The following is a 15,497-nucleotide window of genomic DNA, read 5'->3' as shown; positions in this document are numbered from 1 at the left end:
ATATCTGGACTGAATGTAGCTCTTCGACTAAACTTTTGTCAGTGGCACATTACCGTATGAAGGGATGATGAACTGATTAGGTCAGCAAGGTCAAAGGGTCAACGATCTAGGTCATTTGGGTGTGTTCGCGATCTCCTGAGCCCCTCGACGGATTTCGACCAAACTTTTGTCAGTAATACAATATGAAGTGACAATGAACTGATTAAATCACCAAGGTCAAGGGGTCAAAGGTCAAGGTGACATGGGCTCGACTTAGTTTACCTTTAGCCCCATTTCAACCATCTTTTCTTCTCACCTCCCTCCTTCCCTCCACCTCTCCTCCCTCTCTACGGATGTGGACCGATGCAGCAGCCCAGGAGTGGCAGCCCAGGAATCACCGACCTTCCCTCTGTCCTTTCGCTTTCTCTCCTGTGTGTGTGTGTGTGTGTGTGTGTGTGTGTGTGTGTGTGTGTGTGTGTGTGTGTGTGTGTGTGTGTGTGTGTGTGGCTTGTATTCTCATTGGTTTAGGGACTCACTAGCGCCTCATCTTGAATTATTTATACTGCATATTACAACTATGCAATGCTTAGGTGTCAATATGTATAAATAATATGGCAAGGGGAGGTGGTAGGCGGTGCCCTTAACCAATGAGAATGTGTCAGTGATGTGTACGGGTGGTGGCGGAAGTGAAAAGACAGGGAGGAGGGGAAGGGAAGGGCGAGCAGGGGTTTAGGTAGGGTCAGATTATCCATCCCCGGTTGGGATTTTTGGTGCTGATCTGCTGGCGGGGCAATCTGCTTCCCCATTTCGGCCCAACTTAGCACTTCCCTCTCCTCCTCCCAGCTTTCTGCCTTTCGCTTCCCGGACCTGGCCAGATCCAAAGGCCCCCCCACCCCCACCCAGAACCTCCATCAAGAGTGATCTGACTCAGTCCCTCATCTCAGCCAAGACCATGGTGGTGGGATGAACTGATTAGGTCAGCAAGATCAAGGAGGTTGTATAGTGAGTCCATGTGCAGGGCTTGGCGGAGGTATAACGAGCGATCCTCTCCTTCAAAAGCTCAGGGGTCGAGTTCTCAGCGTGTCATTTATTTAGGCAGCAATTCTAGTTTTTTATTTTGTTAGTTTAATCCTGTTGTTTTTCGCTTAACATGTTTACTATGATCTTTGCTTAGTCTATTTAGTCATGCTATCTTTTAATTAGTCTGCCTAGTATGTTGTCTTTCATTTAGTAAACATTCCTGGTCTTTCATTTAGTTTATTAATCTATGCTGTCGTTCATTTAGTCAATTGATTCCTGATGCAATACATCACTCAGTCATCTTTTTCATTGTTTTTTATTTAATCAGTTCATCCAACTTCCCTCCCCCCCCTTTTTTTTTTGCTATCTTTATTTCTTGCCTTTCACTTAGGTTATTTACTCATAGTGTCTTTCATTTAGTCATCTTAGTTATTTTAGTCGTGTTCTTTGCTTAGTTTATCCTTGCTGTCTTCAATCTATTCACGTAGATTGCTCTGTTCTTTTAGTCTTACTTCAGTTGTCAATAATTTGGAGGGCAGCTAACTGTTATAGTTTTTTTTTAAAATCAATTGCTTCTTCTTTTTTTTTCTTTTTTTTTTTTTTTTTGGTAAGGCCATCTACCTTACACGAAATGCAGAGACCTTTTTTTACAGTTTTAACTCTGTGTAAAATAAATAACTTTTTCACGCCACTCTCAATTTTTCCTGCACGAGATGAAAGACTTATCGCATCTGTCCCTCCCATTTATCTGTCTCTACATCTATCTGTCATTTCCACTTTTTGACATTTTTGTATTAAACACTGGATACTGACTAGACACTCCATTCCCTGAAGCCCATCAGTCTTCCTATGTGCAACAAATGGCGTCACGTTCCCAAACAACCCCTTGTGTGCAAATTCCCCGTCCATGCTGGAATCACCTCGTTCAACACAAATTTCATGGTAGTAAGTTTCGTTTTTTTATTTCTTTGCGGTAGTTGCTTCGGGTGAAACAAAAATTACTGTAATAAAGTAATCGCCAAGCTCTTCCTTACCGAAGCAAAATTCTATGTCGCGTTCTTTGGGTCAGCAGTCCATCGTTTTATGACTTGGCAACCACCTCATCATTGAACTTATGGCAGTTAGTTCCTTAGCGTATCTTTACTTTCCAGCAGGTAAATCAATTGCATCTCTCAGCTATCTATATTAAATTATCTTTCTACCCCTCTATATCTCTCTGTCTTGCAATCTGTTTATTCGTGTAGTTACCTGTCTATCCGTCCGTACATAAATCTATTAGTGTCTGGATTTCTATCTATCTATCCATCTGTTTATCTAGCTAGGTAACTCTCCAAACACCCATCCATCCTCCAGTACTGGTTTATCTATCTGTATTTCTATCAATCCATTTGTCTGTCTAGCTAGCTAGGTAACTCTCCAACCATCTATCCATCCTCCTGTACTGGTTTATCTATCTGTCTACCAGTCTATTGATCTGCCATTTTATTTGTTTGTCTGTGTCCTTCACTTTGTACTTGATCAATCATCAGTAGCAGGATGGTGTCATTTTCAGCATCTCGCCCTATACCGCTGCGCGAGATTTTGCCTGTGTGTGCGCGTGTGTGTGTGTGTGTGTGTGTGTGTGTGTGTGTGTGTGTGTGTGTGTGTGTGTGTGTGTGTGTGTGTGCTTTAATTCCTTCTAGGTTATATGGTGAATTTGAATGAAACTTCCCAGGTGAGTTCGTCTGGTTATTGGAAAGTTTTCCAACCATGATTTTTAGGGGGGGTCAGCACCCTCAGCAAATTAAAAATCCTCAGATGCAGTGAAAGGAGGACATATATGGCTTTAGTATCTTAGTAAGTGTTATACAATGGACTCTCATCAGTAATGGGATATTTGGGGAGTGTGACCCCCAACGATTTTTCGGGGGTCAAACCCCACCCAAATATAAAAATGATCAGATATAGGGAAAAGATTTGAATGACACTTCCCAGGCGAATTCGTCTGGTTACTCCGAAGGTCTTCCACTATTTACAGTTTTCCAGTCAGTATTTTTAGAGGGGTCAGCCTCCTCACCAAATTAAAAATTTTCAGAAATAGTGAAAGGAGGGCAGATATGGCTTTGATATATTAGTTTATGCTTTACAGTGGACTGTCATCTGTAATGCGATATTTGGGAAGCAAAATCCCCCCAGTGATTCATGGAAGGGGTTAGCTCCCCTCAAAAACATAAAAACGACTTCCTCATGACTGACACTAAAATTTCTTCATTTGCTGTCCTTTCTACCCTCATTGGCTTCAGTACTAACAAGGCATATGAGCCTGATGGGGTCCCTGCAGTTGTCCACAAGAACTGTTATTATGTGCTTACACCTTGCCTAGGTAAACTCACTTGCCTTTGTTTGTCGAATTGTACTTTTCCTTCTTGCTAAAAGTTTGCTCTCATGCAACCCCTCACAAAGAAAGGTGACCATTTCCAGCCCTCAAACTATCCCCCAATCGCTTTAACATTCTGTATTACTAAAGTTTTATAATTCATTCTTATTTTCTTTTTATAAGCACCTTTCCTATCACAACCTTTTTATGGGTCCCGCGAGGGACGCTCCACTGGCAACCTTTTCACATTCCTTTCAGACTCCTGGTCACCCTCCCTCAGGAACTGAGGAAAGTCTTGCTATTGAATTTGACATCTCAAAGCCTTCAATCAAGTCTGGCATAAATCTTTAATTTCCAATCTTCCCTCTTATAGTCCCTGTCCTATCTGTGCCTTATTTCTAGCCTCCTTTCTGGTCGGTCTATAGCTTTAAATAGTAATTCTGTCCTATCACCAGCTCTCTTCCATCTATTCATCAATGACCTTCTAAGCTGTATATCTAATCCTATCCACTCATACACTGATGACTCCACCCTTCACCTTTCCATTCGCTTCCCTCAGTGTCCATCTCAGCAATTACTTCAACAAACAAGGGATGAGGCTATGGCACACCTAATGTCTGACTTGGTTCATATCTCTGACTGGGGTGAAAGTAATCTTGTTTTTAAATCACAAAAACTCAGTTCCTACAACTTTTGACCCTTCAGAATCTTCTGCAAGAGTATCCTATAATTTTTATCAATATCCAACTCAATCCTGCATCATCGTTGAACATACCTTGGGTTTCATTTTCTAGAGATTTATTTTGGAAAGATCATATTACTTCTTTTGTAAAATTTACTTCTAAGAGATTAAGTGTGCTAGGCCGATTCCTCGCCTTCTTTACTCCCGTACAGTTGTTGATTTGGTATAGGGGTTTTATTCGCTCTTGTGTCGAGTACAGCTTTCATTTGCGGGGAGGCTCCTCACATACTGTACAGATCTTCTCAACAAGGTGGAGTCAAAGGCTTTTCGTTTCAGTATCTCTTCTTCTCTTACTGGCTTCCTTTCACTTCTGTCTCTTCGTCGCATGGTTGTATCTTTATCCCTTTACTGTTGCTGCTTCAGTGGTCACTGTCTGAACTGTCTACTTGCATCCCTCCACCACAATGGTGGGTGCGTAGCATTCATCTGGCAGGAAACTCTCCTCCCTTTTCTGTCTAAGTCTCCAATGCAAAAGTTAACAGTTACTTCATGTCCTTCATAAATGCAACAGGTTAAATCTGGAACTGTCCTTCTCTGTATTTCCTACTGCCTATGACCTCCAGTTTTTAAAACGCTATGTATCCAGTCCTCTCGAAATGAACGGGTCTTGAATATGCTTTTGTTGTTTTGTGTTTTAAAATCTATTTTTAATTTTGGATGGAACATTTTCGTGTAGCCTTTGGTTCCTCCTTCCTTGCACACACACACACACACACAAAAAAAAAAAAAAAAAACTGGACTTCATCGATATCAGCATACATATTGCTGGATAAGGTATGCATTTCCATGTTTTCTCTGAATGCAAAGGAAGAAACTGCATATCTGCTCAGTTTGCTCCCTCCCTCTTTCCCCTTTCCCTTTCCGTTCCTCCCTCTGGTCCAGTGGTGTTGGAGAGGACAGTTAATCCCTTGACTGCGCTATCAGTCCTGGCCGAGCACGGGGCACTTTGAGGATTTGAATTTCACCAACACTGAAGTCAGTACGCTTCCACGCCACCCACCGAAGTGCCATTTATAAACACCAGATAATATTACCACATCAGTCCAGACGGAGAGAGCTTGAACAATTAAATATTGACGGTTCGGTGAAATGAGAAATTATGTGCTTGATCTGTTGGTGCGTTGAACTACTGAATGTCAGATAATGGATATAGAAAAAGAAGTATCATAGCACAGTCAGTTAAATACATGGACAGATAGATCCATACACAGAAAAAGGTAAGTTCTATCCACTGATAAAACGTCCGACAGATAGACAACTAAATAGGTAACTCGATAGGCATTATACTGTATATATGGACAGAAAAGATACATACTAAAATCTAAGCAAACCCATGTTACATGGCAGTAAACTAACCTAAATCTAAACGAACTTAACTCTTACCTGACCTAATCTACCTTACCCTAACCTACTGTAAAACATGCTAACCTAATCCAAGCGCAGGTAGCCTACTGAAGCTTATCCTAACATATTACAGTAAGTTTTAACATAACCTACATTACCTTGGCTTAAACTACCGCGTCCGAACCCAGTTTAACCTAATCTTACTTGCACTTACCATTGGATGGGGTGGGAGGTAGAGTCATGAGCTGAAGACAGTGTTTATACCACGATTTGGCATTTTCTTCTAACACTGGGTTGTCTTCAATGTTTCCATCTCTTTCTTGGTTTCCCTGCAGAAAGAGTGCACTGGTGAGAGGGAATGGGGTGTGGCAGTGCAGACAGAGACAAATATCTATTTATCTATCTATCTATAAACACACACACACACACACACACACACACACATATATATATATATATATATATATATATATATATATATATATGTGTGTGTGTGTGTGTGTGTGTGTGTGTGTGTGTGTGTGTGTGTGTGTGTGTGTGTGTGTGTAATTATTTCATTCATTGATAATCAAATCCTGTGTTGCTCCAAGAAGAAAGTAGCAGCCCGAGGCTGGGCAACTTGGTCCCGATATTTAGAATGAGAGTGACCAGCCTCACTCATCCCTGAATGGCATTACGTGAGCAATAAACCCCAACCACCCTTCGAATATCAACCTGTGCAGGCTCAATCCGAATGGTGCACCTTAATAACCCACTAAACCAGCAGGCGCCATAATGTGGTTATATTGTCACCACCCAGCGTAGTAAATTGTTACTTGGTGTACAGAAAACCATTTGGCTTGTCACTCAGTGTAGAGTCACCCATGGGCAGAAAGAAAAGAAAAGAATGAAGGAAAGAAAGAAAGAAGAAGGAGTATACAGTCACCCGTAGGCAGAGGGAAGAGGAAACAACGAAGCAAAAGACAAGAGGATGGAAGAAAGGAGGATGGAAGAAAGGAAAGGGCAGTCACCCGAGAGCAGCACTACATTGAGTTAATGATGATTGCCACCACCTACCATATATATATATATATATATATATATATATATATATATATATATATATAATGTGGAGGATGGTGTCGCACATCATTCACTGACTCATTGTAAGACTACCACAGTTTGACTCTACACTGACGAACCAAATGATTTTCTGTAAGCCGGGAAATCATTTAACACACTGGTTGGTAACCAAATAACGAACCCTATGTGTCAACAAGTAGGCTGACGGAGGGTTGGTGCCCGTCCCCATAAAACAACTAACTAAAAAGACAAACGAAATGCTTTGGACCTGGACGGACCTACGGGTAACGACCAAGGACAGAACAAGGGACATGATGAGGATGGCAACATAGAGTGGGTGGGGTGCAAATGATGAGGTGAAAGAGAGAGAAGTTGCTAAGTGCTTGAAGATGCAAACTGTTTGAACTGACTCAGACCAAATGGAGAGATGATCGTGTCAGAGTGGGAGTATGGATCTGATATATGTGCTGGAGTAAGTGAGAATGAAAGAGCCAAGAAAGGTATATGTATTGTGTGTATTATTGTGTGCAAGAGATGGAAGGAGAATATAAGAGAGTATGGATGAGTTGGTTCACGATTTGTGTGGGTAAGACTGAAACTATGAATACAATCCTGGGCGATTGCTTGTGCATATGCGCCGACAGAAGGCTGTGGAAGCAGAATGCAAGATGACCTCTAATAAAATGTGGAAGCATGCATCGAAAAGTTTGAGAGGAGTGAGAGAGTGTTTTAACTGGAGATATGAATGAAGAAGTAGAGGAGGTGAAGGTTAAAGGAGTAGCTGGTGAGTGGGACGTGCCTGCAGAAGTGGATGAGAATGTTAGTCATCTTCAGGATATTTGTGCGGGGAGAAGTTTGGTGATAGCCAATATCCTCTTTAGGCACAAAACGATCCGCAGGTATACACGTACATGAAGAGTGATGAGAAGGGCGGTTGGTGAGCCTGACAAGAGGAATACAGTGATTGATTATGTGTGTGTGGATGACAGAATGAGAAGATATGTGCTGGATGTGAGAGCATACAGAGGTTGGGGATGTGGATTCTCTGACCACCACTTAGTAGTGGTGAGAGTCAAGGTGCAAATGTGCTGAATGAATAGGAGAAAAGAGAAGAAGGAAGCAGTCCATACAAAGATGGTATAATAACTGCAAGATGAAGAAAAAAAAGACAGAATATAAGAGAGAAATGAAGGAGAAAGCTGGATAAAAATGAGCTGGAGCAGATGGGGGAGGTGGAAAGTGTTTGCAACGTATTCGCAGAAGATCTCTGTGCAGCATGTGCGGTGGTGTGTGGGGTGAAGATGAGATAAAATAGGGTGCAAGGAACAACACGGTGGAAGGAAGAGGTGAGACAAACTGTGGCGCAAAAGAAGAAGGCATATAATGTGTGGATGGGAAGCAAAGGCATGGAGGAAACTGAGAGATGGAATGAAAAGTTATATGTAGAGAAGTGGAGAGAGGTAAAAAGATTTGTAAGAGAGAATAAGAAGACAGTGGATAATGGATTTGGAAGGAATTTGAGTGTAAAGTGGAGTGAATGTAAGAAAATGTTCTTGAAAGAGGTTTTGAGAGTAAGACAAAGTGATAAAGAAGGTAGTTAGGTAGTGAAAGATAAAAATGGCAGACAGCTGGTGATGAAGTAAGAAAAAATTAGAAGACGGAGAGATCACTTTAAAGAATTCTTAAACATAGAGAATGAAGTTAACGCTAGTATAAGCGGGTGAGGAATGGCTGAAAGAAGGAGGGAGATGAGACGGGAGGAAGGACTCAATAGGATGGACGCAGTGGAAGCAATGAAAGAAGTCAAAGTGGGGAAAGCTCTAGGAATTGATGGAGTGTGTAGTGAAATGCTGAAGCACGAGGGAGAGATAGCAGTAGAATGGATATGGAAGATGTGTAGACTGGCCTGGGAGGAAGGAAGTAAGGCATAATTATTTCTCTGTATGAAGAAAAACGGGAAAATGAAAAGTGTGGTAAGAATAGTACCGGTATATGGTAGGATACTTATTGACAAAGGGAAATAACAGAGGAATTAGTTGGAGAAGATCAGGTATGTTTTAGGCAGGGAAGAGATTATGTAGATCAAATATTCAAACTAAGGTATTTAGTGGGAAAGTTTCTGGAGAGGGGAAAGAAGTTGTATGCTGCCTTCACGGGTAAGGAGAAAGAATACTAGCATGACAGGGTGGATAGACACGAAATGTGGAAACTTTTAAAAATATATTGAGTAAACGGGAATCTGTTGAATGCCATGAAGAATATGTTTGACGATGCTAGAGCTGTAGTGCGTGTGAATGGTGAACGGAGTGAATTTTTCCATGTGAATGTTGGGTTGAAACACGGATGTGTCATGTCTCCATGGATGCTCAATTTGTATATTGACGAAGTTATAGAAGAGATACAAAGTAGAGCAGTGGATACTGGAGTTATCCTAATGAGAGAGGGCGGGGTTTGGAAGCTGCTTGTTTTGTTGTTAGGAGATGGTAATGTATTGCTAAGTGAAGGCGAAGCGGAACAGCAAGGTTTGGTGAATTAGTTTGGCAAGTATGTTAGAAACGGAGTCTAAAGGAGGATATAGGAAAGGTTAAAGTTGTGGTCTTCGAGAGAAATGAAGTCACTGAATACGAGTGAGGCTGGATAGTGAGAATGTGGAAAATGTGAGTACTTTTAAGTGCTTGGGTAGTGTGATGAGTAAGGATGAAAGTTTGGAGGATGAAATGCTTGAAAGGGTACGGCAGAGAAGAAAGGTTGCTCATGCAGTGAAAGCAGTGATAAGAAATAGGGAATTGAGCGTGGCAGTAAAAAAGTCGTTTCATGATAGTACTGTGATACCAACTCTAACTTTTGGAAGCAAAGCTTGGACCTTGTTGGAAGGACGCAAGTCAAGAGTGATAGCTGTGAAAATGGGTTATTTGAGAAGAGCATGTGGAGTTACATGCAGATACAGACTGACAAATGACGAAGTGTAGGAGCGTTGTGCTGTGGATGTGGATGTGAGAAAAGTGTTTGGAGAAAAACAAGTACAGTTAGGTGATTTAGCCATGTGGAGAAGATGAAGAGTGGGAGACTAACTAGGAGACTGTATGTGAGTGAGGTAGAGGGTGGGGGGGGAAAGAGAGATTGAGGTGGAGGGATGGAGTAGAGGTATATGAGAGAGAGGGGTGTAATTTGGGGGTAGGGTAGCAAAATTGCAGGGGAGAGGGATTGAGGCGTCTGGATATATATATATATATATATATATATATATATATATATATATATATATATATATATATATATATATATATATATATATAATCATCCAGTCCTATGTCGCCACATGAGGAGAATAGGAACCCAGGGCTAGGCAAGTTGGTCCTGACTCTTAAGATGAGAGTGCCCAGTCTCACTGATCCCTGAATGGCATTACGTGAGCAGTAAACCCCAACCACTCCTTGGATATAAACCTACACAGGCTCAGACCAACTGGAGCACCTTAATCCTAGGCGTCCTGTTGACATATGGGTACGTCTCCACGTTTTGTCACAGTGACACCTGATGATGTATCCATACACTTTGCAATTGCAAGGTCAGTCATTAGCACATTTTTAAAATTTTGCACGTGATTTTTGGTACGTAGATGCGGGACACCTTCCTCTACCCAAGGCCAGGGGGGGACAATGCCTTACCCCGCGTGACCTCCTCCTCCCCGCACGCCATTGTCTTGGCAACTCAGCTGTTACCAGTGACCTGGCCAGTAAAGACATGTCGCGTCATGGTACAAAATTCAAGGATAGAGTGATTCCCCAATCGATGACAATGTGGAGGACAAAGTTTACATGGTGTTAGAGGAAGAAATAATCAGAAGTGATCAGGAGGTAATGTCACCAAGGAAGGTGCAGTATGTTGATGTGTTTGGTGAGTGAAACAACGCTCATATCGCCTATAATACTGTGTGAAAACCAATATACTCTTGCACTACATATAAGTTCGTACCAAATAAATAAATCTCTACCTATTCTGAGTGGTTTGGAATAGTTACCCCTCCCATAGAAAACATTTTCTCTGGAGCCGGGCTCAATAAAGACGGTACCAGGTGAGGGTAGGGTCACCTGCACCAGGCATTTCTAAGCTCAGGTGAGCACTTCTTGTCTGAAATTTCGATAATTCTCATAAAAAGCTGAGGTTTTAGCCAAAAAAAATGTTTCAAAAATCTGCCGGGATTGGGGGAGGTCATTGGTGAAGAATCTGCTGGGACACGGCAGATTAATTACCCACTAAACCACCAGGTGCCATAATTTGGTTATATGGTTGCCACCCAGCATAGTAAATGGTTTCCTGGTGTACAGGAAACCATTTGGTTTTTCACTCAGTGTAGAGTCACCCATAGGCAGAAGGAAGAGGAAAGAATGAAGGAAAGAAAGACAGAAGAGGGAGTGTAAAGTCACCCGTAGGCGGAAGAAAGAGGAAAGAAACAAGAAAAGTAAGACAGAAGAGGAAGGATGGAAGAGACGAAAAGGCAGACACCCAAAACAGCACTACATCGAGTGAGTGGGTGGTGAGTGCCCCCACCTACAACATAGTGCCCCACCTACCACACACACACACACACACACACACACACACACACACAGATACTATAATATATATATATATATATATATATATATATATATATATATATATATATATATATATATATATATATACATATATATATATATATACAGTACATCCCCACAGTATGCGAGTTCTGAGTACACGATCCCCCTTCTACGCAAGGACCTTTTTTTTTTTTTTTTTTTTTAGTGTATTTTTTATTAGTACGCAAATTGAACTCCTTGTAAGCGAGACGGGCGGCGAAGAGTTGCCCAAATCCAGGGTTACCCCGAGTATGCAACATTGTCCCCCCAAGAAGTGATAAAGGTTGCCTACACTCTGCCCACTTTGAGCAGGAGATAGCAGTAGAAAAGGCAGCAACACCAGTGATGGAGAGTGAAGATTTGACCATGATGGAGAACAGCAAGGTACTGTGTGCCCTTGATAAATTCAAGGAAGAATTCAAGGACATCGAACGCTCTCAGCTGCGAGGGGAGGAGGTGATGTCTTCACTGGACAGAACCTTCTGCAACTACACCGACAAGCACAACCAGCAAGTAAACAAACGGAAGCAAACACTCATCTTCCGTTTCCTTGGGCTTGAACAAAGTGAGGAATCACTTCCTTCAACATCAGAAGAGCCATATCCTGAGGAGGATCAAGAGGCTGATTCAATGTCTAAGGTGTCAGAAATAGACTTTGAAGGGTTAATGAACGAAGTGAGTGCATTAGGTAGTGATAGTGTCGAAAGTGCTGGTGACGAAAGTGGTGAGGAAGGTGGTGTGTCGGATAGTGTGGTGGGTGATGCAGGAGATGCATGCTATGTGCCTCATCCTGCCTGAGACCCTTTTCTTACCTCCATCACGCCTGTTGTCCTCTTGGGTAAAGGTGAGCAGCCATATTCTTGGTGGTTTAGTTAAGCCATATCCTTGTTGATTTACCTAGTAAAGCCATAATCTTGTTGGTTTACTTTATCTTAGGTAATATGTCTTAGATCGTTTCACCGTATAGTACAATATTTAGGTTTGAAAGGCATCTCAAGGGTTGCCAAGGGGGGTGCTGCCCATATGTAATTTTTCCCATAAGTTTATGTATTCACAGTACGCGAATTCCTAATACACAACATCCTCTGCCACCCATATAGGCGCGTACAAGGGGGATGTACTGTATACATATATATATATATATATATATATATATATATATATATATATATATATATATTTATGCGAGGAAGTTGGAACCAAAGGCTGAGCCCGCATTAACGTTCCTTCCAAGAAAGAAACAAAAACAATATAAAAGAAAGGCAAATTCAAGATCCATTCATTTTGAGATGCCTGGACACACTGCATTTGAAAGACGGGAGATCATAGGAAGTAGGAAATTCAGACAGAGGGAGACAGTTCCAGAGTTGACCTGTTGCATAAATGAAGGACTGAGAGTAACGGTTAACTCTTGCATTAGAGCAGGGGTTCTTAACCTGGGGTCCGTGAAGGTCAGAATAATTGAGAACAATTTAGCGATATTGCGTGATGCCGTTTGGCATCATTAGCTGCAAAAACAAAACAAAAAATTTAAGAGTCTTGAATTCTGGTGTTCGTTGACACAAGTCTACCCTTGTCTGGCAATGCGAGCTATGGGTGCTCTGATTCAGATTGCTACAACATACCTTTGTGAGTCAGGGTTTCAGCGCTTGTTTCTATCAAAACGAAAAGTCGAAATCAAATGGATGTCGGCGATGATATAAGTGTTTCCTCGTCAAAAACCACTTCACAATTTCATCTTCTTATTCAAGTCAAACAACAACAACCCTCTCATTGAAATGAACCTTTGAGCAGAATTAAAGTTTTGTTTTGTTTAATTTGCACAAGTTGGATGTATTTCATTTTTTCATCGAGTGGTCATTAGTTTTTGCATGAAAAAGATTGAGAAAATAATTCTTTGTAAAGACTGTTTTATACTTTGTGCATGTGATACACTGCATGAGGTAGTTTTCATTAAAATAAAGTATATTCATTGCATGCAAAATGCTGTGTTTATGTGCTTATGTGCATTTTTGTAGGGAAGGGGTTCATAGCTTTCACCTGAGTCTCGAAGGGGTCCGTGACTCAAAAAAGGTTAAGAACCACTACATTAGAGAGTTGGACAGCAAAGGGATGAGAGTTTGTTGCTAGACGGGTGCTACGCGCCCGTCGTAGAGGTGGAGGGATACAAGCAGACAGTTCAGAGGAGCAGTGACCATTGAAGTGGCGATAGAAAATAGCTAAAGAGGCAACAGCGTGGCGAAGAGACAAAGGTTGAAGGGAGCCAGTAAGAGGAGGAGCGTTAATGAGATGAATAGCCTTTAACTCCACCCTATTGAGAAGAGCTGTATGTGGGGAGCCTCCCCACACATGAGAGTTGTACTCTAAACAGGGGTGAATAAAACCCCTGTATTGGGTCAACAATTGTGCAGGAGTAAAGAAGGCACAGAGTCGGCTTAGCACACCTAATATCTTGGAAGCAGATTTCACATGAGATGCAATATGATCTTTCCAAGTTAAGTCCCGTGTGAATGAAACCCCAGGCATGTTCAAGGATGATGCAGGATTGAGCTGGATATTATTAAACATTAGTGGGTATTCCTGTGGAAGATTTTGACGGGTTGATAGGTGTAATAACTGAGTCTTTGATGCATTAAAAACAACAAGATTATTTTTACCCTAGTCAGAGGTACGAGCCACGTCAGACATTACAGTAGGTGTGCCATAGCCTCATCCCTTGTTTGTTGAAGTAACTGCTGAGATGGACATTGCAAGAACCGAATGGAAAGGTGAAGGGTGGAATCATCAGCATACGGTTGGATAGGGTTAGATGTACTGCTTAGAAGATCATTGATGAATAAAAGGAAGAGAGTTGGTGATAGGACAGAGCCCTGAGGAACACCACTGTTCATAGATCTAGGAGAAGAACGATGGCTGTCTACAACAGCAGCTATAGAACGACCGGAAAGGAAGCTACAGATGAAGGCACAGATAGAAGGATAGAAACCGTAAGAGGGCAGATTAGAAATTAAAGATTTATGCCAGACTCGATCGAAAGCCTTTGAGATGTCAAATGCAATGGCAAAGCTTTCGCCAAAGTCCCGAAAGGAGGATGACCAGGAATATGAAAGGTAGGTTTGAAGATCGCCAGTGGAAAGTCCCTGACGGAACCCATACTGACGATCACAAAGAAGGTTGTAATAGGAAAGATGCTTTAAAATTTTTCTGTTAAGAATGGGCTCAAAAACTTTTGAAACACAAGATGTTAAAGCATTTGGACGATAGTTAGAGGATTGGGAATGATCACCCTTCTTTGGGATTGGCTGAATGAGAACAACTTCCAGCAAGAACGAAGGTACAAGTAGAAAGACAAAGACGAGTTTACCTGGGCAGGGTGTAAGCACAGAAACACAGTTCTTGAGGACAACAGAAGGGACCCCATCAGGCCCATACAGCTTCTTAAGCCTTGTACGCACCGAGATACAAAGTCTAGAGACAGTCGTACGACTATGTTTCTCGACTGTTGCGAGACAATCCAGATACAGACGAGCGACAGACCAGACACATTGGAGACAAGGCAACTTTGTCTCTGGACTGTCTAGAGACTTGCGAGACGGTCGCTAGACATTTCTACTACTTTCTCGCTGGACTGTTGCTAGACAATCGAGAGACAGTCCAGCGACTTTGTAGCGAGTCCATGATTGAACCATCCACCTCGTGAATTTTGAAATATCAGTTTACAACCAACATTTGTCGTATTAAACTCAAGAAGTGATATTCCGGTCACAGGCAAAATGTACATATGAAGATATACATTTACGGACGAATATATATATATATATATATATATATATATATATATATATATATATATATATATATAGCCATACCACGTTGAGTACACCGCTTCCCGTCCGATCAGCGAAGTTAAGCAACGTTGGGTCTGGTTAGTACTTGGATGGGTGACCGTCTGGGAACACCAGATGCTGTTGGCATCCCTACGTGTCAAGTGGGGTTGGTGGAGGATTAGTGCCCCTCCCTGTAAAACAATTAACTCTAAGCCATTGGCCACCCCGTCTGGCATACATGGCGTCTGGCAATGAATGAATGAATATATATATATATATATATATATATATATATACAGTATATATGTACCGTATATACCGGTATGTATATTTCATTTCATTCATTCAACACCCAATCCTACAGTGCCCCATGAGGAGCGTAGGATCTCGGGGCTAGGCAAGTTGGTCCTGACATTTAAGATGAGAGTGACCAGCCTCACTCATCTCTGAGTGGCATTTCTTGAGCAATAAACCCCAACCATCCCTTGGATATAAACCCTCACAGGCTCAATCCGATTAGAGCGCCGTATTTACTCACTAAACCA

The 15,497-nt window shown here is 41.7% G+C and overlaps 1 non-coding gene across 1 annotated transcript; it reads left to right on the top strand.

Annotated features, from left to right (window-relative positions):
* Window positions 1–14,980: 14,980 nt before the first annotated feature.
* On the top strand, window positions 14,981–15,099 carry LOC145402383 (5S ribosomal RNA). Its single transcript, XR_013897740.1, has one exon. It is a non-coding gene; the product is annotated as a 5S ribosomal RNA (ribosomal RNA).
* The last annotated feature ends 398 nt before the right edge of the window (window positions 15,100–15,497 follow it).

The sequence above is a fragment of the Coenobita brevimanus genome, chromosome 57, assembly GCF_032717465.1.
Source record: "Coenobita brevimanus isolate Jiangsu-jjx chromosome 57, ASM3271746v2, whole genome shotgun sequence".
In the NCBI taxonomy this organism is placed as follows: Eukaryota; Metazoa; Arthropoda; class Malacostraca; order Decapoda; family Coenobitidae; genus Coenobita; species Coenobita brevimanus.
The sequence above is the reverse complement of the archived record's forward strand: the minus strand, read 5'-3'. Positions and strand labels throughout refer to the sequence as shown.